Source organism: Grampus griseus (genome assembly GCF_964374135.1).
Source record: "Grampus griseus genome assembly, chromosome: 3".
Classification (NCBI taxonomy): Eukaryota; Metazoa; Chordata; class Mammalia; order Artiodactyla; family Delphinidae; genus Grampus; species Grampus griseus.
The window spans coordinates 45,203,290-45,231,228 of record NC_139019.1 but is presented as its reverse complement, the minus strand read 5'-3'; the positions used below and the strand labels follow the sequence as shown (position 1 = coordinate 45,231,228).

The following is a 27,939-nucleotide window of genomic DNA, read 5'->3' as shown; positions in this document are numbered from 1 at the left end:
GACTAAGCCAGTTCGTCTAACAAAAAGAGCAAGCAGAAGAAATCAGGGCAAAAAAAGAGGGAGAAGCAAATGCAGAAAACATTAACTTAGAAAGTCAGAAAATATGAATTTTTATAGTTTGGGGTTTCATTTCCAGGTCATTTCATCTAAAATGCTTTGTCTATTCTTCAGGCTGCTGTCATTGTATGAATAACAGGCACCCTAAATAGATTATGTGTAAACTGAAGACTATGGAACTTAATATGCACAAAACTCTGTCATAATTTTTCTTTCAATTAGGATAAAGTTTATCTTTCCGTGACTTCAACTACCACCTAAAGGCGAATGATGTCTAAATCTGTCACCAGTTAGTTCCCTTCTCTATCAAGTGTTCCAACGGTCCTCACCAAGTAAATGTCTTACCACCACCTCATCACCAACCACCAAGTCAACGTGACCCACACAAAACTCAGTTATCTCCTGTACTACTTATCTCATCCCATGACACAGTAACCCACCAGGCTCCCCAAGCAGAAGTCTTGCAGTTTTCCTTTCTCATTCTCATTCTCTCTTTAACCACTCACCAGACCTGTTGTTCTACCTTCAGATTCCAAACTTCTAACCATCTTTCACAATGTAGTCTCACACCACCTCCCCAGATCATTGCCTTTCATTTTCCCTTCATTCCTTCAGGCTGCTGAAGATTATTCTTCTTGGGAGGTGTTGATTTGTTAACAGGAAATATTTCCCAAACTCAATATTCCTCCTTATATCAGTAAAATTGTGAATACATATAATATTACTCTTTCATCTTGGTGTTTCATAATTTTATGTACATTTAAAACTTAATTTATTGATACTTTTTAGAGAAATTATTTTTCCATACCTTTGTTAGTTGTGTATACTTGTTTTATAAATATATTAAAAACACTTATAATGCATAAGTAATGATCTGCAATTTTTCTTCCAGATTTACAATAAAAGCTCACCCATATCAATTTTAAATAATAACGGCAAAAAAAAAGATCCTTAGAAGAGATTATGATACTAAGTGAAGTAAGTCAGAGAAAGACAAATATCATATGATATCGCTTATATGTGGAATCTAAAAAAATGATACAAATGGACTTATTTACAAAACAGAAATAGACTCACAGACATAAAAAACAAACTTATGATTACCAAAGGGGAAAGACAAGGGAAGGGATAAATTAGGAGTTTGGGATTAACAGATACACACTACTATTTATAAAATAGATAAAAAACAAGGACCTGCTGCATGGAACAGGGAACTATATTCAGTAACTTGTATAACCTATAATGTAAAAGAATCTGAAAAAGAATATATATATATATGTCTGACTGAATCACTTTGCTGTACACCTTAAACTAACACAACATTGTAAATCAACTATACTTCAATAAAGAGTTGTTTGTTTTGAAAAAACAAAAAAGACCCTTATAGACCAATAACAATTGACACCTTTTCTAAAGAAACAGAAATTTACAAGTGAAAAGTAAAGTTTCAACTCACTCTAACAATAAAAATCTTGAAATATCTAGGAATAAATTTGAAGAGAAGTGTGAAGATATTGTATAGGGAATATTATGTAACACTACTGAAGAGTGCAATGTAAAAATTGCATAAATGAAGAGTCAACGTTTTTTCTTTGCTCTAAGAACTCAGTATTGTGAAACTATCAATTTTCCCTAAATCAGTCCATAAATTCAATGTGACCAAAATAAAACCCCAATAGTATTTTATTTTACAAGTTATCAGAATTTTTCTAAAGTATATCTGGAAGAGTAATAAAGGAAAATTTCGAACAATAAAGAGTATAGAGCAAGAAAGTATCCTTCCAGATTTAAAAACGTATTATAAAGCCAGAGTAATTAAAACCAATGTACTGGGACAGGATTAAACAGATCAATGGAAGCTTTGTATAGAAATCTAGTCAAATATACAATGGAAAAGCAAAGATGGCATTCCAAAACAATAGGGGAGAAATGATTATTGAATCAATGGACTTGGACAAGCTAGTATCTTTGAAAAAAAAAACCTGGATCCCTCTATCCTTTCCCAGAATAACTTTTATATGAATCAAAGATTTAAATGTAAAAAGCAAAGATAAAATTACCAAAAGAAAACACAGAAGTTTAGTACTTTCTAAACATATTAATTATTTGTGGAAAATTAAATAATAAAAGGGATATTGGAAAAAATAGCAACACATGACAAAAAATTAAAATCCTTTTATATATGAAATAGGTTTTATACATATGAAATATTAATGAGTACGATGGCAGATTAAAGAGTAATCTGTAACATGATGCCATTTATATAAGACTGTTTACCTACTTCTATACGTCTATAAATGTATAAAGAAAGGTCTAGAAGAATATGCTACAAAATAATAATTATTATATTCTCATAGGCATGGGATAAGATTTTTGATAATTTTTATATTATTTGACTATATTTGCATTGTTTCAACTGTTTATAATAAACATTTATAATTATTATAAAAATAATAAAGCTATTTTAAGCAAAATTAAATTTGTATGGAATAATAAACACAGGAAAAAGCCAAGAGAATACTGCAAAAGGAAAATAAACAAAAACTACTACTCCATATATTTTTTAAACATTTTTTATTGGAGTATAATTGCTTTACAGTGGCGTGTTATTTTCTGCTTTATGACAAAGTGAAACAGCTATACATATACATATACCCCATACCTCCTCCCTCTTGCGTCTCCCTCCCACTCTCCCTATCCCACCCCTTTAGGTGGTTGCAAAGCACCGAGCTGATCTCCTGTGCTGTGTGGCTGCTTCGCACTAGCTATTTTCCATTTGGTCTACTCCATATTTTTTAAAAGAGGATATAATTCACATACAAGTAAGAGAGAAACTATGTGAATTGGTGTTCAAAAAGAGTTCATTATTTATTCATCATTTATTATATTTCATTCTCAATTCATCCTCTGGTTTACCATGCAAATAATCATTTAAGATATTTATGACTCAATTTATCTGTTTTTGACTGATACAAAGAAATATAAGGAACCATATTTTAGGCATAGGACAATGCTTAATAACCCTTTTATTAGAGCATCTTTTTTCCCTAGAAGAGATTTAATAATTGATAAAAATGTACAAAAATATTCAAATCAGAAATGCTTTAGAATGTGTACCACGAAGTCAGTACTTCTCAGTGAGTAGGGAAGGTAAGACTTCCTCAATGAAAAAAAGCAAGAGAAAGATCAGATTGTAAAAGAAAAAAAAAAGAAAAAAGACAACTGTTAAAAAAATCGTTGAAGGGGCTTCCCTGGTGGCGCAGTGGTTGAGAGTCCGCCTGCCAATGCAGGAGACACGGGTTCGTGCCCTGGTCTGGGAGGATCCCACATGCCGCAGAGCGGCTGGGCCCATGAGCCATGGCCGCTGAGCCTGCGCATCCGGAGCCTGTGCTCTGCAACGGGAGAGGCCACAACAGTGAGAGGCCCCGCGTACCGCAAAAAAAGAAAAAAAAAATCGTTTAAGTCAACATTGATTTGTTTTAGACAAGGATATTGCAACCATCACTTAAGGTTTGGTGGCACATTCTTTATTAGGTCCTTAAGGCAATATATTTAAGCTAATTTACAATTTAATTTGATGTTAACTTTTTAAACATCACCTCAAAATAATGCCCTCACAATAGCCTTTTTTAAATGCATTTAGAGAAATACGTGAAGACACATATTAATCAAACTATCAAAAATTAAATACAAAGAAAAAATATTAAAAGCAGCAAGGGAAAAACAACAAATAACATACAAGGGAATCCCCGTAAAATTAACAGCTAATCTTTCAGCAGAAACTCTGCAAGCCAGAAGGGAGTGGCAGGACATATTTAAAGTGATGAAAGAGAAAAACCTACAACCAAGATTACTCTACCCAGCAAGGATCTCATTCAGATTTGACAGAGAAATTAAAACCTTTACAGACTAGCAAAAGCTAAGAGAATTCAGCAGCACCAAACCAGCTTTACAACAAATGCTAAAGGAACTTCTCTAGGCAGGAAACATAAGAGAAGGAAAAGATCTACAATAACAAACCCAAAGCAATTAAGAAAATGGTAATAGGAACATACATATCGAAAATTACCTTAAATATAAATGGATTAAATGCTCCCACCAAAAGACATAGACTGGCTGAATGGATACAAAAACAAGACCTGTATATATGCTGTCTACAAGAGACCCACTTCAGACCTAGGGACACATACAGACTGAAAGTGAGGGGATGGAAAAAGATATTCCATGCAAATGGAAATCAAAAGAAAGCTGGAGTAGCAATTCTCATATCAGACAAAATAGACTTTAAAACAAAGACTATTACAAGAGACAAAGAAGGACACTACATGATGATAAAGGGATCAATCCAAGAAGAAGACATAGAAAATAATTGTGGCTTTATTATAGTAGTGCTCAATAGCACCACTATAGTTAAGGGTCTACCAGGTTTCCATTAAGAACACCTATTTCTGAGTTCACCGTAAAAGATCATATTGGCTTTAACCAGCTGGATAGTGCACAAAAAAGCAGTTTTATCCATTGCTGGTGCTTTTTTGTACTACTAGATATCAAAAACCTTTCATTATATCTTCAAAATCCAACTTGTATAAAGTAAATCAAATCACCTCATGATTTAGACTTTAGAACAAAGTAGAGACACCTGCAGTTATCAGTAAATTGCCACCTTTCTATTTTTTTTTTGCAGCACGCGGGCCTCTCACTGCGGTGGCCTCTCCCATTGCGGAGCACAGGCTCCGGACGCGCAGGCCCAGCGGCCATGGCTCACGGGCCCAGCCGCTCCGCGGCTTGTGGGATCCTCCCGGACCGGGGCACAAACCCGCGTCCCCTCCATCGGCAGGCGGACTCTCAACCACTGCACCACCAGGGAAGCCCCTTAAATTGCCACCTTGAATCCATTCTGCAGTGCCCTATGAAAGGGTCACAGACAGTTATGACTGTATGAAAATATGATTCTTGATACAGGATCAAAAGTTATTTTTAATTTCCTTTGCTTTTATAAAGTCCACAATAACAATACGTAAATGTACTTTTATTTGTGTGATATAATTAAAACCCAGTGTTATTTCAATTGACTTAAAATAGAATCCCTGGTCTGAATTAGACTTTACATCATACTGTAAACATACTTGGTATAATTTATTGATCATCACCCAGTTGCTCCAGAAGGGTGCTTCTGTGCTCTTCCAATTCCCCTCCACTCAGTTCATTGCCAGAAGTATCCCAATTACCAGAATCCTTTGCAGTCTTTTTCTCAGGTGATTTGTGTTTTGATTCTGATCTTTGTCTAGTTCTGTCTTTTTCGCTTTCCCAGTCTTTTTCTTTCTTAACCTTCTCCTGTTCAGCATCTGACTCTGGGGAGTCAGATTTATGTCTTCTCTTCTTGCTTTTCTTCTTACGTTTTTTTGATTTCTTATAACTTCTCTCAGATTCAGCACTAGAAGAATGTTCTGAAGCAGAACGAGACTCTGATTGCTGTCTTTTTTTCTTTGAATGGCTGTCGTCATCATGTGAATCCGACCCTGATCGAGAGCAGGAGTGTTTCCTGTGATGTTTTTCAGATTTCTTAGAATATTACTTATTCTTTGAATGATGATGTTGACATTCATGATCTTCCCAGAGAGCAACCAATTCCAGTGAAGGAGTGGCTTATTTCAACATACTCTTAAATGCAGATTCTTTTCGTTTCATCTTCCAAGCCTCCTCTTTTTCTCTTTCATGTTCACGGGCTTCTGCCTTTTCTAGTAAACTATTGAAAGCCAGCTTAATACTTCCTGCATCTAATGTGGTTGATCTTTTAGTCAAACTGATTATTGCCACAAAGTCTTCAAAAGTAGTATTTACTTCAACTACAAATCCTTTATTCTTTAGAATGTCTTTTATTGTCTTCTTCCCATCATGATAACATGCTTTAAGATCCTCAACGTAAAACTTGAAAAGGTCAAGTGCAGTTGATCCTGGCTGACCAAGCATATTAGTGAATCTAATGTCAGAACTAATTATTGGATACAATTCCATCCAAGATGACATAGCATGCAGTTGTCCATGTTCATGCAGTTCATCTAAAAATATCTGAAAAGATTCTCTGTTTTTACGCTGTCGTCTCCTTTCCCGAAGCAAACTCTTCTATTTTTCTTCTTCTTCTTCCTTTTCTAAAGCCCGAATGTGTTCTTCAAAGCAAATTAACTCATCTTCTTTATCTATGTTCTGTAATTCTTTATCTTCTGCAAAAGTTGGATTATCCATCAGATACTGCTGGGCTTCAGACCAAGTAGTAGAGTATGTCACGTTAGCCATGTTGTCAAGTAAGTTTTTGAAGGCTTCCCAATTTCTCTTTTGCAACTGCTTTGCTTGCTCCTTTTCTTTTTTTGAAAGAAAGAATAAAACATCTTCAGAGATTTCAAGATGATCACGTTCTGATATTGCATCCCAGACTTCCATCTCTCCAAACGTTTGCTCTGCTTTTTTGTATCTAGCTGTGGAAGTCATTTTCTCATGATTTTCAAGAAAACGCTGAAAGGATTCCCCAACCTCTTTGTATTAGGAGCTTGCTTCTTCTCTTTCTTCTTTCTCTGTCTGGACTTTATAAGCATCAAAGGCCTGCTTTTTTTTCACTCAACTTTGCTAAAGCCCTGTATCGTGGATCATTAATGATCATTTTCGTAGTTTGCTCCCATGAAGCATTAGATGGTACCCGCTTTTCTTTCAATAATTCTTTAAATGCTTGCTTTGCCTCCTCCTTTGTATTCCAAGTATATGTGCTTTTTTGCCGGTTGGCTTTCTTCCTCCTCCTTTTTCAGAGTAAAATCAGCTACAGTTTCCTGCTTAGATGTTTCTTCTCCCGTATTACTAGACACTTCAGCACTTTGATCCTGAACAGCAGGGGTACTAGTAAGTTGTGCTTGTTCTTCAGTCAAAACTGTTACTGTATTTTCATTATCTACAACAGTAGCAACAATCGAAGTAACCTCAGGCTCAGGAACAGCTGGAACAGTCCCACCGACAGTACTGGAGGCAGAGGTGGAAGCACTGGCATTGGCTGCAGCGGCGGCAGCCATGGTGCTCACTGTGGTTGGAATTTCTGTTGTAAGAACTGGGGCTTTTGATGTTATGGCGCACTCTTCTTGTTTACTGCTTTCTTCAGCTTTGATCATTGTGGGCAGGCTTGATTTTGTAATAAGACTTCAGCAACAATGGTATTCTCGGATCCTTCAAGATCTTCAAGTTCTTTAGGTTTGGCCCAGTGGGATTCTTTTGTTTGATAATTGTGATAGGAAGGCTTTCCAGAGTCAGATTTGTACTGCTTCCAGGGCATTTAGATGAAAGTTGCTCAGCAGGACTTTTAAGATCATCTGGTTTTTCCCCAATAGATTGTGTTGTTTCAGTATTGCAATAGTAGGTCCTTCCATCAGGTGATTTATGTTCAGTCCACGTTGATTTTGCACCGGGTGTTGCACCTGCTGCTACATCCATGTTATTTACTCCTGGCAGTAAAGGCAGGCTGCATGGAAGCCTGACACATATGAGACATCAACATTCCAAGCATTACTGAAGACATCATTCCAGGCATTTGTCCCACTGGTGGTCCTCCCATTGGGTGCATCATCCGGGGCATCATTCCATGAGGTACAGGAGGCATATTCGCTCTCTGACCCACAGGATGCATTCCCACTGGGGCATAATGCATGCCAGGGTGCCCCATCATAAGGCCTCCATGCTCAGCTCCCGTCCCCAGCCTCACCGTCGGACCGATTAGAATTTTAAACTAAAATGTTACCTGATTTTTGAAGCACATGTATTTTATTAAAAGTTGTTTTCATTTAAAATTTTAATTTTTTTTTTTTTTTTTTGCGGTATGCGGGCCTTTCACTGTTGTGGCCTCTCCTGTTGCGGAGCACAGGCTCTGGACGCGCAGGCTCAGTGGCCATGGTTTACGGGCCCAGCCGCTCCGCGGTATGTGGGATCTTCCCAGACCGGGGCACGAACCCGTGTCCCCTGCATCAGCAGGTGGACTTTCAACCACTGTGCCACCAGGGAAGCCCTAATTATTTTTTAATCAAACTTAGATGTTTAATACTCAAAAGTTCATATAAATTTCAGCAAACTTGTCTCATCTTTTCTCTTTGTTTTTCTTCTTTATCGAGGAAAAAATCCCCTAACTATTCCATATATAGCTCTGCAGGGGTGTGTATGCCTGTGTGCACATACCAGTACCAGAGGTTTGGAAATGCAAGTCACAATGTATCATTAACTGCATCTCTCCTGTTATTTCCCAGTGGAATGACTGTACCTCTGGGCCATGCTTAACCTTAGATATGATACTTCTTCCAGCTCAGCAGCTCATATAATAACAATTTCACTTCTACAGTAGGCGATGGAGAAAAGAAAACATATAAAATTAAGTTTTGTGACAAAAAAATTCACTTTCCCTTTTTAGGGAATATAAACTGATGGTGGATACTATACTTTATGGGACAATTCATGAGAGGATATTATAAAATATATTCCAATTTCCAAGGAAAACTATAAAAGAATAAGAAGTCAGGAGGCTTTCTTGATAACTCCCACCCCTAGGCTAAGCCAAGCTCCTCTGTTATAAGCTTATATTCATCACCCTGAGAATTACTATTCCAAGTAGACTGTAAGCTTTGAATGGAGGACTTGTATTTATTTTGTTTACAATTGTATCCTCAGTGCCTAGCATAGTGCAGGGCACAAGATACAGACTAAAAATTGTTTATGGAGTGCATGAATAATTAATTAAATGCCCTGGGATTAAAATCAAAATTCTTCATTGTGTATAGTTTTGTTTTTACACACATACAAACACATATAATAACATGTATAATATGTATAACATAGTATATACTGTACTATTGTACCAATGTATTATGTATATGGAAACACATACATAAATTAATTTAAAGCCATAAATACATTTTCTAATATTTACTGCTAATGTATTATCTTGTACACCCTCTGGAGTGAATGCTACCTCTACCATCTCCCATCACCCCTGTCACTTTGAAGATAACTGATTTAAAGACTTACTGACAGCCTCATTTACTGACTTATTGAATGGTGACAGAAAACATGCAAAATAAACAGGAATCTAGAAAAGCAGTCAGTATCAGTCATAATTAAGAAAGTGGTCAATGGTATGAGACCAGAGCTAGTAAAGACCAACATTTGCATCTCAAAACTCTATGATGTGACATAGTTTATATCAGAGCTTTGCGGTCACTGCTACTGTGGCTGATCCAGCAGATTACACGGTGACAGGAAACAATCTGGTTTTAAGGAAGGTCTGATTTGCCTAAGTTTAACATCCCCATATCAGTGACATATGATAGACTGAATTTGATTCAAACTACAAAGTAAAGACATTACCCAGCTCCTGTGGAACCAAATGCCCAATTTAATTTAGGCTCCAGAAAAGTGATCCCTCTGGATCATGAGTACTCCTGCTTAATCCAAACATTCAAAGCTGTTCTCTATTTCAGTTCTGAGTTTACCTTTTTTTCTTCATCTTGGAGATTAGTCTTTTCCAGAATGGAAGGTACAAGAATAATGTGGAAGTGATTTTCAAAGTGGGTGCCAAGGATTTCCTAGCCATTCTCAATAATTCATAGGGGAATCACAGTCGTTAACGCCGGTCCTCAAACCATCTACAAAAACACAGCTACAAGAAATTCACAGATGATAATAAATGGCAGCTTAACAAATATGGCCATATTTCTTCTTCCAGCAGTAGCATCTCTAGTTATAATTTATAACCATAATTATGGAAGCTGATTAAACTGAGGTATGAAAGATTTCATTATATGTGAATGCAGAGTTGATCCTGTTAGCACACATATGCCAATTATCACATGTATCTAAAACTCCCAGGGTTTCTTCTGACTCAACTGGAGTTACTATATTTCTTGCTAAATCCATTCTTTATTATTCCTCATTCTTCATTCAAAATCCAGAGTTTTACATTTGGTTTTCTTAACTTTTATTGTTTGCTCCTCTGCTGTCTAACTGTACCAGCCTTCCCTCCTCCATACCCTCTCTCTTGTACTCCCACCATATTTCCCTGTTTTGCTTCCTCTCTTTCTTCCTAGACTCTGATCTTTGCTCTCTTACCTGATATTACTAAGAATTTAGCAAGAATCGTCCTTTTTCTAAATCACTAGTACAAGATGAATCTTGCACCTTAAATTTGAATGGAGATCAGAGTTAGAAATCCTCGTGTCACATTTAAGAAAATGTGAACCAGTGCAAAGCCACTATTTTATACCTGTTCATTTAAAATGTCACTGGCTACATGAGTTGAGGTTTTAAATGCATGTAATTAGGGTTCCAACAATGAGATTACACAATTTTTTTCAGTTTGTAATGGTCAGATGCCGAAAATTCTTTGCATATAAATTGTAAATTATAAACAGAAAGGCAGGGAATCGGGAAGGCAGGAAAGAAATCAGGGCCTGTCAGAGACAGGGGAAGAAGAGTGTAGTTTGATGCCATTGTAGTGCTTGAAAGAACAAGAATGTGCTGCTTTTTGAGCTAAGGTTTTATCTTCACCTGTCTCCAGCTGTCAGACAAATGCACTGTCTAAGATGGGCAGACCATTAAGACATTTTAGCAGAGATGTGTTCATTACTTTGGCTAATAGGGTTCCGAGTTCCCTGAAAAAGTGACACTGGCCAGGCAGATTCTGATGAGGAGGGGATGGAAATACCTCTTCATTGAAGGGAGGCTAAGAGAGAGACAGTAAGGAAGGAGAGGCCAGGAGCCTGTGTCAGGCGTGGGGGAGAGTGACAGTGATGAGTCCAGAAAGCCCAGGGAATTATGAAGACTCTGTGTGCCTTGGAATGTCAGACTCCCCACTTAGGTGGTTAGGACACTCAGGAGGGGAATGGCATGAATAAGGTGGGGATGGACTATGGCTGTTAAGTCAGGGTGGAAGGGAAGATGGAGAATTCTGGGAAGGTATCAGTCATCAAGTCCAAAGGAGCTCCCAAAGGGAGGATGAAATCTGGAATTGGAGGTCGGTGACCACAACAAGCAAGTTAGAGCCAGAGAGTTCGGAAAACAGAGCTTGGAAAGATACCTGAATTGCAGGTGTGATCTGCAAAATATCTAATCAGTACAGAATGAGCACCACCAATCAGAAGAGATGGCAGGGAGAGCAGTGGAAGAGTATTCTGGAGGCCAGCTCCTTTTGGGTATTAACCCTTTAGTTGCTGGACTGTTCAGGGGCTCCCAGTGGACCAGGTAGTGGTGGGGCACTTGGGGAACTTGAGACGGGAGCTATGTATTTACTGGAAAAACATGGCTGAATAACTAAAATATATGTTAGAAAGTGGCTGCCTAGCCAGAACATTTCTGGGCTCCCCTTTCAGCAAGCAGGGGCCGTATGACTAATTCTTGACAGAGGAATACGAAGGAAAGTTCTGTTTGGTTCACAGCTGAGGTAACTAAGCACTGGGAGTAAGATTATTTTCCCAGTGATGACAGGGAAATCTTGAAGCCACAGGAGGATGGAGCCATAGGACGGAAGCCCCGGATCCTTGAGTTACTACTTGAAGGAGGCCTTTCTCAGGAGAACTGCTCAACGGGAAAACCAGAACTGGACTCAGCATGACTGAGAAATTAAATTTCGTTGTATAAGCCTACTCAGTTTTTAGGATTTTTATAGCAATTAGCTAACCCTGAACAAAACACGGAATAAAAATACTTTAGCATTTTAATGCATCCACTTCGCACTGATAAATATGAGCAAATTTCTTAGTTTACTTTTGTCCTTTGAGAGAATGTAGAACATTCTACAGAGACTTTTAGGTCACAATTAAAAAACCATAAATTTCTATGGTTACCAAAGAGGAAGCAGGGGAGGGATAAATTAGGAGTTTGGGATTAACACATACACACTCCTATATATAAAATAGATAACCACCAAGGTCCTACTGTATAGCACAGGGAACTATGCTCAATATTTTGTAATAACCTATAAGAGAAAAGAACCTGAGAAAGAATATATATATATGTATATATAGTTATATAACTGAATCACTGTGCTGTACACGTGAACCTAACATGACATTGTAAATCAACTATACTTCAATAAAAATAAATAAATAAATAAATAAATATGAAAAGTATCTGGATCTTACAGTTTCATCTTTCCAAGAAATGAGAGGTTTTATTGTTTGTTTTCTGTTTCCCTTACATTTTGGAACATGAGTTCTCCTTCTTTTATAAAAAACTATAGGGGTTCCTATATTACATTGAAAAGCCTGTTTTGTAAACCCAAAACCCACACAATCACACAGTAAACTGATTTCTCTAAGGGGAGATGCTCAGAGCAAAATCTCATTCAACTCTGTATCCAAGAGGGGGCCTATAGGGCTCATCCAGTGAGTGCTTTTTGAATGAATGAATGATGTCATTGCTACTAGAAAAGCAATGTTCTGAGGAAAAGTAAATTAGAAGGCAATTATGGAGAGCAACCTGGGGTCTTCTGCTAATTAACCTTATGATATAGAATTCTCTAGTCCTTATTTCTTTGAAGGACTTTGGTGACTTTAGAGTTTTGGCTTCTCATTTTCCAGGGAGAGAGCTGTGTGGCCCTGAGAAGGAGTGATCAGCTCATACCCAGAGAACTATTTTATATCAAAACTTAGATGAAAACTCTGACTTTCATAATCAAAGAGTAGTAGTATTTTCCCTTACTGTGGCACCTACTATTTTTGGGTTTTTTTTTTGCAGTACGCGGGCCTCTCACTGTTGTGGCCTCTCCTGTTGTGGAGCACAGGCTCCGGACGCACAGGCTCAGCGGCCATGGCTCACGGGCCCAGCCGCTCCGCGGCATGTGGGATCCTCCCGGACCGGGGCACGAACCCGCATCCCCTGCATCGGCAGGCGGACTCTCAACCACTGCGCCACCAGGGAAGCCCGGCACCTACTATTTTTGACTCTCAGTTGTTTTTCATCTGCAAAACTTAGATAACATTCATTTCACCTCACACAATGACTGTAAAGGGAGCACGAGGCGGTATCAAAGTGCTATATTGCACTCAATATCAAAGGAGTGTGGCGACCTTCAATCTCCAGACCTATTTAGTCAACTCAGGGACATGTGTGCATCATTAAACCTGAGGACTGGGATTATCTTCAAATTCAGTGTGTCATTAAAAAAATCCTATAGTACTTATTTCTCCTGGACTCAACACAATTGCATCAGCTCTCAGATACTCTTGTGAGACATAAACCATCAGCTAAAGTAGTAACTAAAAGTTTGGGGGTAAGGAAGTTATTATTCTGTTCATCAGAAAAGAGCTGAAGTATCTTATCAGCTAAAAAGCTGGTTGTAGGGATTTTTCTTATCCCGAGTCCTGCTTTTCTTTTAGTTGTCTTCAGTGCCTTATCCAATAGCTCTTCAAAATAGAGGATCTCGGTTTGACTTGAGATGCAGCTTCGAAAGAGGAACACTGAATTGAGTATAGCATGCTCCTCCTTTATATCTGGATACTTCTGGGTGGACCTAGATCACCAATAGTCACAGCCTGCAATAGGAGGTGAGCAATACAGAGTGTGATCATCCTTCTCCGTAACTGACTCGTCACACTTTGATACGATACAGCAGAAGGTGCCAAGGGGCAGCTTGGGGAAAATTACTTGTGTGGCTCCTAATTGGATGTGTCAGCCGTGAGTGATCACTGGGCTCACGATTTAATGAACGAAGTAAAACCAGGCTGGTGAGGCATGGGGCTGGCTTTCCCTGCCCCAGTGAGTGGAGGTGGGGGGCAACCTTGGAAGGCTGGAAGCAAAACTGAGAAGCAGGCAATATCGAGTTTGCCGCCTTCTCTTTCCACTGTGTGCTCTGCTCTCCACTTACAGAGCTCCCACCCAGCGGAACAAGCTTGGTGTCCATCAGTGAAAAGTCTGCTCTTTTCTAGGAGCCCACAGCAGGCCTGGAAGCCCGCCAGTCACCCTCGAGAGAACATCGCCTCTGCTTTGCTGGATGGGTGACTGGTATGAAGCTTGCCCCACTGACAGGGTTTTCCCTAGGAAATCTCATGTATAACAGGTTTCCTTAAAACTCATCAGAAGAGCCAAATCATATACTCATAGGTTCATTCTTTTAGAGAACCTTTATGGAGAGATAATATGTGTCAGGCTCTGTCGAGTGTTAAGGACGCAAAGGTATTGAATAAACACACTGTCCACTGACCTTCAAGAAACGGAGACGGAAGCTGTTTCTAAGTGTCAGTGACAGCAATAACACGATAAGTGCAGTGAGAGACAGCGTGAGGAGAACAGAGGGGGTCCCAACTCCACCTTTGGATGGGCATGGGTGGCACCCCAGAGGCTACCCATAACTCAAAGAAAACAGCCCCAAAGTAATCAAGCCTACCACCAAGGGAAAAGTCATCAGGCCTCATCTTTCTCATAAAACCTATTCAAAGATTCCTCATGAGATTCTGTGCTGGTAGAATGTCCCTTAGGCTCCAGACACCATATCCTGACCCACCAAATCACAACCAGCAAAGTGAAGGTACATGAAGTTCCTTTCTGGAATCACTCTCCTCTCCTGGAGTAGAGAAGACTTAGATCCTCACTTCAGGCCCTGCCCGACCAGTGTTGTCCATAGTATCTGCTACCTGAGGCCCCAGGCCCACCTTGGCCTCATGCTGTTCCCTCTGCCCCGAGTGAGTGCCCTCCTTCCCAACCCCCTTGCTCCCTAATTAACTCCTCCTTGATTTCAGGACTCAGAGAAATTACCACTTCTTATTCCAGAAAACATGCTGCACTCCTCCCATAAACTGAGATTCTCATTTTCTCTGCTCCCACCATACCCACTGCTTGGTTACTTCTAATCTGTCACAAATCACACTAATAACCCTGACTTACAGTTTTCCTTTTGTCTGCTTGAAGAAGATAGATCTATGTCTTCTTCTTTGTACACAGCACCTGGCAAACTGTGGGTACACGTAACACGTGTATAGACTAGATAAATGGGTGGGTGGATGGATGACTGGAAGGATGTTGTGCCCTTATTTTTCTGCTGTCTTTAAAAGGACCCTAGGACTCCCCCAGTTATTCCACTCAGAGAGTCATGGGTGCTGTTTCTTCCTCCATATTTCCAGTTAGTTGTATTTCATGCATCTGAAGCATATTTTCTGTATTAGAAGCGAGACACATGATTGGTTATGGAAAGGTACGCTCTGCATATTCATTTAGGAGAGCTACAAGAGAAAATTAGAATCCAGTGATCTCTCAATTTGTATTCCGTGGCATTATAATCGGCCTGTGGCACTTGTTGACACGCTGCAGCCTAATAAACTTTGCAGAGGGAGACCTGCTCCATCTCACTTGAGCCCCTGTGATTCTAATATGTCTACTGATGGCCTTGTAGCTTGTATGCAAGAGGCTTCCTCTGAATCATGTCTCTTTTCCCTTTCCTAATATCTCCTCTGCCTTTAACACTCTCTTGGAAATAATGTTCCCCAAATGACAATTGCTTTTGATCATAAATCACTTACTTGTTAATATTACTTGATTCTCAAACCACTCAGTTTGGTTATTAACCAACAGAGAGCCGAATCAGCCCTTCATTTGTGCTCTGTAAATACAATGTGTAAGGATCACGCTTTCTTCACTGTGTGCTCCTGTGTAACTTTCCCGATCTTCCTGGGTCCATTTTCAAATGTGACGAGACACAGAGAACAGAAACTCGAAATGATGGCAGCTCAGCTAGTGCTGGTTATAACAATTTATCTTCATACTGGTCAAATATCTTAAACAATTTTAACACCAGATATATAGCATGAAAATGAGGAAATAAATTATAAACGAAGAACCAGGAGAAATGGTTAGGATAGAGACATTTCTTTTCCCTTCCTCATTTTCCCTTTCAGCTGGGGAAGATCAGTGAGAGGAATACTCCTGGCCTCTCTCTTTCCCTCACTCAACTCTGCCCAGAGTGACTTATGTGATTAGTGGGTTTGGGGAAAACAAAAGCAAACAAATGAAAAATCTGCTTACGGAAGGCTCACTCTCTGCTCTGTTCCTCAAGGAGAGGCCTAGGTGGACCATTACCTTCCATTGCTGGGGGATAAGTTTGTTTAACTCTGGGGCTTTCACACTTAAGCCACTCTCTCCAATATCTGCCTTATAATTAATACAGGTGATTTTAAAATTTCCTCCATTTGTTAACTATTTTGCCTTTTTTTCTCATTTTTTCTGAAACTCAGACAGGAAAGAGAATTATTGTTTATGTTATTTATGTTGTAGAATTTCTGGAATATACGTCACCGGTGGTTGGTTTGCCGGAAGTGTGGTAATTGAAAATATAGGCTTCCTAGGTTTGTATCCTGGCTCTGCCATTTATCAGCTGTGAGCTGTGTGTCCTTGTGCCCATAATATAATTCCTCTGTACTTCAGTTTCCCCTTTACAAATTGGGGCAATAATAATGCCTACTCATAGGGTTACTGGGAGTATACTAGCCTAACACAGTTTCTGTGAGCTATTTCTGTTATCATTAAGCCATGCCATTTGCTTGATGGAATGCCTTGGATGTCAACCTCATGTTGATTCCAAACATGCTGAACTGTTTGGCTTGAGCCATTACTAAATCATAGAATAACAGAACCAAAAGAGACCCGAGAAATCTTAGCTTTAGATCCTAGTTCAATGGAAGATGAGACGGAGGCCCAGAGCATAGAAGTAATTTACCCAGGGTTGCACATGGCAGGTCCAAGCCAGGATATCCCATCTGTCTGGACACCTGGCCCGTTGAATCTCCCTCTACCTTAGCTGCTGCTCTCACAATTATGATTTCTGTTAACTGCACTTCTCACATTCACTCTACTTGCCCACTTAATGCAGTTATTAAGTCTAGTTGCCAATCACATTGTACCTCCGAGGGTACAATACCAGGCCTCGATAGAATTTTGAGCATTACAACAACAAGAAGAATGAGATATTGCTCCCTGAGCCTCTCAGTGTATTTTTCCTATTAGAGAAAGCTGAAGTCTGACTCGCCCAAGATAATTCATGTAAGAGAAAGCCCATTAGAAAAGCAGTGCTGCTGATTTACTAGCATCCTGGTATTGCTTTGTTCTTTACAACGCAGACCATTTTTAAAGCCAGATATTTATTTCTTGATTGTTCTCCTAACCCCACTGCTTCCTGCCTAGGGAACTCACTCTTCTGTTTGCAGCATCCCAGGGAGTACAAACTAAATATAGTATTGAAGTAAAATCCCTGCAAAGCTAATGAACTACTTTATGGAGATTGAAGCAGGAAACCTTTTCAGGAGTGGTGTTGCAATTAATTGGATGTGGCTACACAAAGGCACAATTTCAGAAACAGGCAATTAACAATAGGGAATTCAGAAGGTCACAAGTGATGGCTCGAAAGGTAGAAAATGATTACTTTCAATCATGTATCAACCTGGATGCAAAATCAGACATTTTAATATATGTTTTCAATGGAGTGCAATTTGCCTAAATTTCCAAAATGAAAATGTGGCACATTTGCCAATAACTGGTCTGAATAGTTAATTACTAATTACATACCACTGAGAATCTGATGCCTGTCATGTGTAACCTTAGATTTCTCAAGTATGGGAAAGGTGGTCAAGTACGTTAGCAGATAAAGTCATAACAGCTAAAAGATCATTGTCCTTTAAGACCCTCAATATTAGTTCAATATGAAAATAATCCTTTTTGGTGAATTTAGGATAAACGACACAATGGATCAATAACAGTTAGCCAGATTATTTTTAGGCATGTTCAGCTATTCTGCTACTGGTGACACTTACGGCTATTTTTAGAACCCAAGTAAAGAATAACTTTTTTTTTCTCTTTCTACATATCTTCAGGAATTGTTCTTCTATTTAATTATTTATAGAAACTGGAATCCAAGTTAAGTTGACCACAATGTTACCAAGTCATAGAGCTAACTGGATTCAGATTATGAAATTGAAACAATTAGCATCAATTTTCATCTCTATCAAAGTGTGTTTAAATTGACAAAGCAATACTGTTTTTTCCCACAAATTATTGAACTTTATGAAGTAATATGTATAGAAAAACAGGATTAAAAAAAAGATCTTATTAATCGTTTTACTAGAAATTGAGTCAGACAGTAGCCTAATAGATAACAGTGTGAGATCTATGAGCTATATTCAAATCCTAGCTCTGCCACTACCTAGCTGGGTGACCGGAAGGGAATTACTTAACTTCACTGAAATTTAGCTGTCTCTTATGGGAATAGTGATATTGACTTTACCTCGTGCTGTGTGGACTTCATCATGTAAATGCATGTCAGATGCCTCACCCAGTGCTGGCATGCATGATAGGTGGAAGATATTCACTAAACATTAGTCATCATTATGACATCTGAGAACCTCAAGGATCAGGGAGAGGGTTTTTAAGGAAACTTAGTTCCATTTTAGATGATTAAGCTTGAGTGTCTGAGGAATGGAATTGTCTAGTGAGTCTCATGCATGGTCAAAAGAGGTCAAAAGCAGATATTTACATTTTGGAGATATAAATAGGTCAAATGGATCATCTAGGAAGACTGAGTAGAGGTGAAAAAGAAAACGATCAAAGGAAAAATCTAGGAAGTGCCAATATTTATGGGAAGAGCAGAGAGGAACAACTAATAAAGAGAACTAGAAGAAGTGGTCAGAGAGTTGAAAGGGGAATCAGGAGGGGCTGACACCACAGACCTCAAGGAAGATCCAAGGAAACAGTGGCTGAGTATCGGGAGGATGAGGCCTGGAAATAGGTCTTTGTATTTAATACTTAGGATATAATTTCCAGCCTTATGTGAACAACTTCACCTGCCTGTGGGGACAGAAGCCAGACTGAACGGATGTGAAGAGTGACTGCAACCCAGGAAGAGGGGACTTTTAAGAGGGCTGGCAGAGAAGAGGAGAAGGCAACAAGGGCAGTCAGCTCAGGAGGGAAATGAGCAGAGAGGGGGAAGCGTAGGTATGGCCCAGTCTATCAACAGTTCACTAAAATCTGCTTTAGTGAAACATCCTAAATGCACAGCTAGTCTCTATTCCCTAGTCTCTCATAGTTACGTGTAGCCATTAAGCTGATTGTTGTCAAAGGAATGTAGGTTGAAAATATATGCCAATTCAAAGCCAGTATTTTTAATAAGCAGGTGTGTCTTCTGCCAGGCGTCAGGAAGCAGCACCTTCCTCACTGTTCACTTCAGGCCCTGACTCCACACCCTGGGACCCTCTGTCCTTGTTCCTCCGTGGCCTCATCTGATGTTGGCATTGGACAGGATGCCCCCCTTGGGAAATGCAGGTTTTGCAACCCACTTTCTATGAGTATCAAGGGTTGTTAAAAAAAAAAAAAAAAGTCACAGTCTTATTTTTGCCAGTGCCCTGGTTTCTATGGCAATATAATAATATAATTTCCTCGAAAACTAAACAGGTTTCTAATCTTTTTGTATCCAGTCAAGTCTAAAGTTCTTTCTTTGACATAGTTCTCAAGAACGCTTTATTACAATTACAATTTTTTTTGGTAGCTTAGGAATTATATACAGTTTTTAGCTCTACCAGGAAACTAACCATTTCTGTAACGTTTTTAAATAGGAAAGTATGTCCTAATTCCAAATGATGATGTAAAAATTAACATCTGGAAGTATGAACAACAATTTTTTTTTTTTTTTTTTTGTGGTACGTGGGCCTCTCACTGTTGTGGCCTTTACCGTTGCGGAGCACAGGCTCCGGATGCGCAGGCTCAGCAGCTATGGCTCACGGGCCCAGCCGCTCCGCAGCATGTGGGATCCTCCCGGACCGGGGCATGAACCTGCATCCCCTGAATTGGCAGGCGGACTCCCAACCACTGCGCCACCAGGGAAGCCCAACAACACATTTTTAAGATAGAGATTGCATATAAGATAAATGTATGGGACTTGTTTTGAAATTGTTGGAATAAAGTATGATGAGGTTATTGGTGTGTTTAGTCTACCTGGGGTTCTGAGAATCACAGATGCTGATATTGAGGTGGAGATCAGTTAGGACACAATCCCATAATCTCTTCTCTTCTTATATCCAGATGGGTTCCTGTCTCTCTTAATGACTTTTTTCCCCCTTGGGCTTACTTGCACTACAATTGGCAGGGCTCATTCTTATACATTCTCAGATAAGAGAGTGAGAACAAGGGAAAGTTTGATAGATAGGACAGTGTGGAAGCAGCCCTCCAGCTCTCCGTCCCATTGACCACTGAGCACAGTCGCTCCAGCAACACCCCCTGCCTCTTTAAGGGTCAACTCATGTCCTACTCACACAATTAACCTTGCTCTGATAAAAATCTGAGAAAGCATGCTTGATTCTCTTATATGAAGTTGATTACAGGTGTTGACAACCAGCCTTCAGGAGAGATCAAAAGTGGCAAAAGCAATTTATTCACTCACATGACTCTAGGATGATTGGTCTGAGGGAATAAACCATAATCCAAGGAAAGATCTGATGAAAAGATTTATTTCCTTGTTCTTAAAACCTTAGTGCAGAATACGAACAATGTAACTCAACTAAAATTATTTTTTGGAAGCTTCACTGTTACACAATTGGAAAGTTAGTAAAATTACAATATTGCACCTGATTCCTAGTTTACAGTAAAAGAATTGCTGTTCTCATTTTGTAACGATAAGTGCAGCTAGCATCCTAGGGAAGAGGGCATCTACTCTGACGACACCGTCCCTGAAAGACATCTGATATTTTATTCTGTTCTTCCATGTCAGGAATTCTTAGGCCATGCTAATGAGAGTATTTTTAGTCATATATTTCAGCTGCATCTTATATACCACCTGAAGCAGGGCAGCTTCAAATAATAACAGCACTAAGCAGCATAGTAATTATTATTTATAATTACTTCCGCACGGTAGGTTGGCTCATAAATTTTAATGGAGCTCTTTCCACAGTGGTGATCGCCAACCTTCCTGGCATTTGTGGGATAAATGTTTATCCAAATAGAAATAATGTGGTAGAGTAATTTCATAGTCAGCCTGAATCCTCCCTTCCTCACTCTCCCTAGAGGTTATTTTAAATGCATAGAATTGGAGGGGAGGGAGGTGATAGTTATCCTACTTTGGAAGTTCTGATGTCCACACACTGACGCCCAATATTCATTTTCCTGGCAGAGATGTCGGTTGGTGCAAAATAGCTCCTGGGCAGGCAGACAAATTTACTGCCAGCAGCTGGAAGCTCAGTTCTTTCCAAGAGCTAGGTAAGAGCTTGACTCCAGGAAAGGAATCAGGAGAAGCTTCCCTCCTTTCTCTCCTCTGGATTCATTGTTAGCTGGAAAGGGGGTGAGAGAGAAATCAACCGCACTTTACAAAGACACTAGAAATAGAATGTGTCTTTGCAAAAAGAATGCATAGCATGAGGGGATTTTTACACTATACCTATATGTACAGTCGATTCCATTTATGCAATGAAATTCTCTAGTACCTTTAAAAATCACCGATTATTTGACAGAACCTGGGGACACAGAGATTGGAATCCCTGATGGTCAAACGTTGTTGGGGAAGGAAGAGGAAACATCTTTACAATTATAAAGGATCTTTGAGGATTTTATTTCATCCAAGTGCAATTAACATATATATGTTTAAGAAGACATTGTTGGGCTTCCCTGGTGGTGCAGTGGTTGAGAGTCTGCCTGCCGATGCAGGGGACACGGGTTCGTGCCCCGGTCCGGGAAGATCCCACATGCTGCGGAGCAGCTGGGCTCGTGAGCCATGGCCGCTGAGCCTGCGCGTCCGGAGCCTGTGCTCCGCAACGGGAGAGAGGCCACGACAGTGAGAGGCCCACGTACCGCAAAAAAAAAAAAAAAGAAGAAGACATTGTTGGAATTTTGGTTCCTCCAAAAGCAGAGCCTGAGAACATAGAGCAGGTAGTTTTTTGGGGAGGTGATGCTGGGAAACAGGAGTGAAGTAATAGGGAGAATGAGACAGGAGAGGAGAAAAAGACGAAAGCCATCCCCTGGCTCTGGTCTCTATTAATTGAGGGCTATTACGGGGTTAGGGGTGATTCACAGCCCTGCACTTCCTGGCTGTGCTTGCAAGCATGGACCTGGTGAGTTGTGCTGTTTTAGAAGGCCCTGGGGCAGAAAGCAGAAAGGCGTGCGTGATATGCTTGAGGTAGACCACTGAGCATGCACAGATTTGCTCGCTGCAGCTGAAAATCAGAAGCAGGCCAAGGAGATGGGTGGGGGCCTAAGAGCATCTGCTACTCACAGCCACTTAATAAGGAAAGACCATTTTAGAATGATGATGTCAACTGCATGAAGAGCTTCTAACTGTGTTTCCTATTCTTCCTTTTAAAGGTGCACACACATCTAACGCCCCAGGTGACATACATCATCTGTTTCCTGCTATATTCAATTCCAAACTTTGAGTCTATTCTGACATTATTGTTCCACAGGTTCTTAGTCTTTGCTGAAGTTTCCATTATACTTAAGGCCTAACACATCTGCTTGAGTTGTAAAATGGATTATAATTTCCAAAGAAAAAGGACATATTTATGATTTCATAATGGTTTTGACATTAGTATGGCTTGTTTTTTTAAACAATCATTTTAAAGGAAATAATTGATAGATGTGGCTCCGTAAAAATGAGAGGAAAAGAAAGGTATGCCCCAAATACGCCATAAACAAAACTAAAGGCAAACAATTAGGGGGAAAAAAACTTATTTGCAAGAAATACAAGTTTATGTTCAGGAAAAAAGTGTCACAAATCAATAAGAATAAAGATATATAGCTGAAAAGTTAGTAACTTATGTAAGAAAAAATGCAAATGGCAAAGAAACATTTGAAAAAGGCAGTCCAAGAGATGAGAGTGAAATTACAATAAATATAAAATTGGCAATGAAAAGAATGATCATGCTATCTATTACAGGTTCAGTGAAATGGGCATCTTGTGCCCTGTTATTGGGAGTGTAGAACTGGAGCATTTCTGTTATGTCAACTTGGCATAACAGAATTTACAAAATTTTAAATTTAAAAACCGAGAAATTCTATTTCATACGATTTACCCACCCACATAAAGAGGTAAATTCGGTAAAGAGGTATCAATGCAAATTCCCATCATTTACTGTGGCAAAAAGAAAAATCAGAGAAAAAAGAAAACTAGCAATAAGAGATTGTTTAAATAAATTTTTATGATGTTGCTACTTAAAATCAGGCTTTCAAAGTATATTTAAATATTTTAGAAAAGGTTCATAACATAGAAGAGAAAACACGGTTGGTGATATAGCAAGTATCTTCTTTTTAAGTATGGACTATACATATAGAAAACAATTGGAAAGTTATACACAAAACTATTAATAGCTATCTTTGGGTAGTAACATTCCTCGTGATTTTTTTCTACTTTTCTATATTTGCATATTTTCTACAATGCCCATATGTACTTTTTTTTTCTTTTTGTACGCGGGCCTCTCACTGTTGTAGCTTCTCCCGTTGCGGAGCACAGGCTCCGGATGCACAGTCTCTGCGGGCCATGGCTCACGGGCCCAGCCGCTCCGCAGCATGTGGGATCTTCCCGGACTGGGGCACGAACCCGTGTCCCCTGCATCAGCAGGCGGACTCTCAACCACTGCGCCACCAGGGAAGCCCCCATACGTACTTTTAAAATACTAGTCAAAACTAATTATTTTTCAAAAATCTACTTCAGTGTTAAAATTAATTATGACTAAGACTTGAACTTAGTCAACTTCAACTACTTGAAGGCAGCTTCAACTACTTTTTCTGTCTTCCCTCCTTTTCTTTTAGAAACTTTTATCTTCTAAAGGAACATATTAATATAGTATATCTGAATTTTAAAGTCACTCTAAATCTACATCATTTTTCTTCAGTTAAATCCTTTTATGGGAAAATTCCGGAAAGAATTTGGAGGCATCAGCAATAGAGAGTCTAGTTTTTTTTTTATAGTTCTAGCACCAGAATATACAAGGATAATGAATTATCTAGTCATTTAGAGAGAGAGTGATGGCAGGAGAAAAAAAGAAAGGGGAAGAGAGAAGTACAAATGAAGAGACAGAAAAGCACGTACAGAATTACAGAATGTAGCTTGGATGTTTGAGACTGTTTTTGTTTCGTTTTCCTTCTTGAGTCATAAAGGTCAGAAAGACTATTAAGAGATTATTAAATGTTTTGGTTTTCCAAATATGACTCTTCTGTATATAAGAAAACATCAAGAGTGGGGAACTAGAAGTAAAATTTTTAAATCCACTCAAATAGAAAGTAAAAATGGAAAAATTATTTTTTGAATAAAATAAATTAAATGATAATGCTTTCTCCTTGTACTCAAGCCCCTTCCATGAGTACTACCCAATAATTGTAAAACTGGCAAGGAAAATAACCTAATGTACTACCCAAAGTTTCTTTCCTAATCAGATTTCTGATTTCCATATGCTCCTTATTAGTTTCTCCAACATTTTAAGGTGGTGTATTAAATATACAAAAGTTACACAAAGGCAAAAAATTAAGAAAAGCGTGTACTACGTGTTGACATAATCGAAAATAAGAAGGTTGAAATTCTCACATGCCCTTTTTTTTTTTCTCATGGCAACAGCCTGGGAACTTTGGACGAGACGACTCGGAGGATCATGATTCACCACTTGTGGGTGAATGATTTGTCATCCTGGTCTGGCACATTTTTTCCCTCTTCGTTTGATCTTGCCTCACTAGAGGCAGCTGACAAAACAATCTTAATTGAAAATAGGATGGAGGAAGCATCTGCTGAATATGGAGTCCAAATAATGCACTGGGACATGGGGAGTCAAATCATACAACTCAAGAGCACGAGTGCAGACAGATCAATAAGGTGAGGCAAAAGTAAAGAAAGGAACAAGAGTGCAAAAGCAGAGTGATGGTTAATCAAGAGGCAAACACACAAGGACGGGTCCATAGATAGGACTCAAAGTTGACCTGCCCAGAATCCAAGCAGTATACAGGCATTAGCATTCAGGGGCAGGCGTGCAGTTTCTGAAATGACTGTGATATTAAGGAAGGACATCTAGGCAGAAGCCACCTGCAAGAGAATGGAATGGAAGATAAAGGAAACCAGAAATTTCCAGTTTCTAGGAAATCAGGATCCCAGGAAGACCAGGTAGACGATCTATTTGAAATATGTTTGGATTTTATATATTCCCTTCATCCAAGAAGGATTGGTCTCAAAGTAGGGGTGGAGCCCAAATAATAAGTAATTATTTCAGCTGTCCCAAGTCCTCAGGTTTGAGAGCTACAGGAGCAATAAGATAATTAACATAATGCTATATTCTCTGTGGTCCTCTAACTTTTCTTGTTTTTTTTACATTTGCTTTTCCATAAACTCAGAGACTTCCAATGTTTTCTTTTAATCCATTCCCCAAAAGCAACTATAAATTAGATAAGCAGAATTATACAACATGTTAACATAACGGTAACACATGTCCTTTCCTATGATTTCCTGCTGTTTCCATTATCAAACCCCATGTGCTGTCCACCATCTAGTGACCTACATGCCCCTGAGTCCCCTGGTAGCTATGATGTGGCCATGCGCCTTCTGAAACTGTAACAGAAGGGTTATTTCATTTTCCTTTCTGTGTCAGGAAAGAAAGCAAAAGCTAGGGGACAATCAGTCAAGAGGTACAGTGTGCTCTAAAGTACAGCCTCAGGGACTCAGGGAGGAAGTCAGAGAGAACCTGAGGATGTACAAACCCTGGTCCTGACAACACCAGTCAAGACATGGAGGATTCCAGGTCCAGACGCAATTAGTCTGATTTTGATTCCTAGGATGACAATTCTGTGCTTGGTTACAAAATATCCAATTCTCTAGAAACCGTTCCTATCAACACAGAGATCATTCTGCATGCCAGATGACACAACTTAACAAAAAACGTATTTTTTTGGAGGCAGGAGCAGCCTTTTTAAGGCATCAATTCACTACTCTGCTTTCTTTAAACTATTGCACCTAGATTTATTTATTTATTTATTTATTTATTTATTTAATTTCTTTTTCGGTACGCGGGCCTCTCACTGTTGTGGCCTCTCCCGTTGCGGAGCACAGGCTCCGGACGCGCAGGCTCCACGGCATGTGGGATCTTCCCGGACCGGGGCACAAACCCTTGTCCCCTGCATCGGCAGGCGGACTCTCAACCACTGTGCCACCAGGGAAGCCCTGCACCTAGATTAAGATGTATTCATTTGGAAAGCTTCTGTTAAGGATGGACTGCAAGCACCCCATGTAACAGATCCCATGTTTGACAAGATATTCTTCCTTATGCATTTGACCATAAGCTTGTCATTTGGCCATTTTAGTATCACACTTCCTCCTTTGTCCTCAGAGCAACTAGAGAAGGGTTGATCAACTTTACACACACGTCAGTATTCCAGAGCTGTGTCTCCAAAACAGATGGCTCAGATGTCTCATCCATTCAACTCATAGACACAGAGGCAACAAATTTCCTTGTCGCCTCACAGAGTATTCTTACGTCAAATGCCCCCCTTACTGTGGGCACCCAAATTGAACTGAATTCAATTCAACAATGCACTTTTACCAAAAAGTGTTGTTCTTTTGCATAAATGTTGTCCTTTCCTATCTCTATTTTAGTCCCACTACAAGTCTTGATCTTACATGACTTTTCCGTCTGCAGTGAGGATCAGCAACCTCCAATATATTGTTACTGAGCTCAAGTTTCTTCCCACTGCCCTGGAAGGGAAGTCTAAATGTGGGTGAATGCAGGTTTTGTGAGGCCTGGAGTTCATACAATTTGTGGGTCTCCTAGCATCTTACAGAATGTCCAGTGTTTCTCAAGAGGTCAGAGAGTTACGTTCCTCAGTGGTGACAGTGGGGCACTCTCATTTGGTCATATTATATCAACAGGGGAAAGTCTCAAAATGACAACACACAACTTTCTGAGATTAGATGTTGAGGTTTTTACTGGGTCCAAGCCACAAATAGTGACAAGAACTAACCTTTATTGGGTATTACTGTCTACAAGGTGCTAGGTTAAGTGACGTACACATTTATTATTATTCATAAACACATTATGAGAGGGAGATATCCTAATTGTGCCCATTTTACAGATGAAGTAACTGGGGCTGAGAGAGGTTAGGAAGCCATGATTCAGGATTTGAACCCAGGCACTTTGCCATCAGGGCCTGCGCCCCTAACCAGGATGCTGCTCTGGCTTCTGAGAAGCAGAGGCTCTTGCAGGGAATCTGCTTTCCTTGTGCAATATTTCCTCCAACTTTTAAAAGGTGTGAATAAATATTCTTCAAGCTGGACAACTGAAACAATGTGAGGGAAGAATGGTGATGGTTATGAGAACTGGAAATAGGTGGATAAAATTTAGGATTGCAACCAAATAGACTTCACAACCAAATATCTGTAAAGCAAATGGGCATGATTAGAACTCTATTAGACATAAACATGCTCATGCATGTGCTCAACGTGTGCTGGTGGCTCCCATGGGCCAGCCGTCACAGACACTGGGACTCCTGAGTTGAATAATGCACAGTCTATGACCCCCACAGAAGCTCATAATTTATTGGAAGAAAGTAAAAAACTAAATGACAGATTGATCATGTAAATATCAATTACTAATATGACTTTTAATGGCAAGTTTTAATCTCTTGCTCTTATCTTGATTCATTCCTCTTTTCTATGTGGAACGAGTGTCCACCAAATGTTTTTCCCTGCACTACTGAATCGTCACTCAAATACACCAATTAAAAGATTAGGGTCCTGGTAGATCCCCCCTGGGGGTGAGATGTCCTAAGCCGATGCTCTCCCCTCCACTTTCCTTCCCATCACCTAGTTTTTAGAGCCTCTGGGCTCTGTCCATAAGAGCTGCCATTTTGCAGGGGGTATGTCTGATGGACAGT

At 39.5% G+C, this 27,939-nt stretch overlaps 1 protein-coding gene and 1 pseudogene across 2 annotated transcripts in view; both read right to left on the bottom strand.

The window, feature by feature from the left end:
* RAB3C (RAB3C, member RAS oncogene family) overlaps window positions 1–27,939 on the bottom strand; it is a gene marked incomplete at both ends in the record, with an annotated part of 299,155 nt that overhangs the window by 219,374 nt on the left and 51,842 nt on the right. The gene's annotated exons all lie outside the window — the stretch shown is intronic.
* On the bottom strand, window positions 5,194–7,708 carry LOC309820453 (pre-mRNA-processing factor 40 homolog A-like; annotated as a pseudogene). Its single transcript has one exon. The product of its transcript is annotated as a pre-mRNA-processing factor 40 homolog A-like (transcript).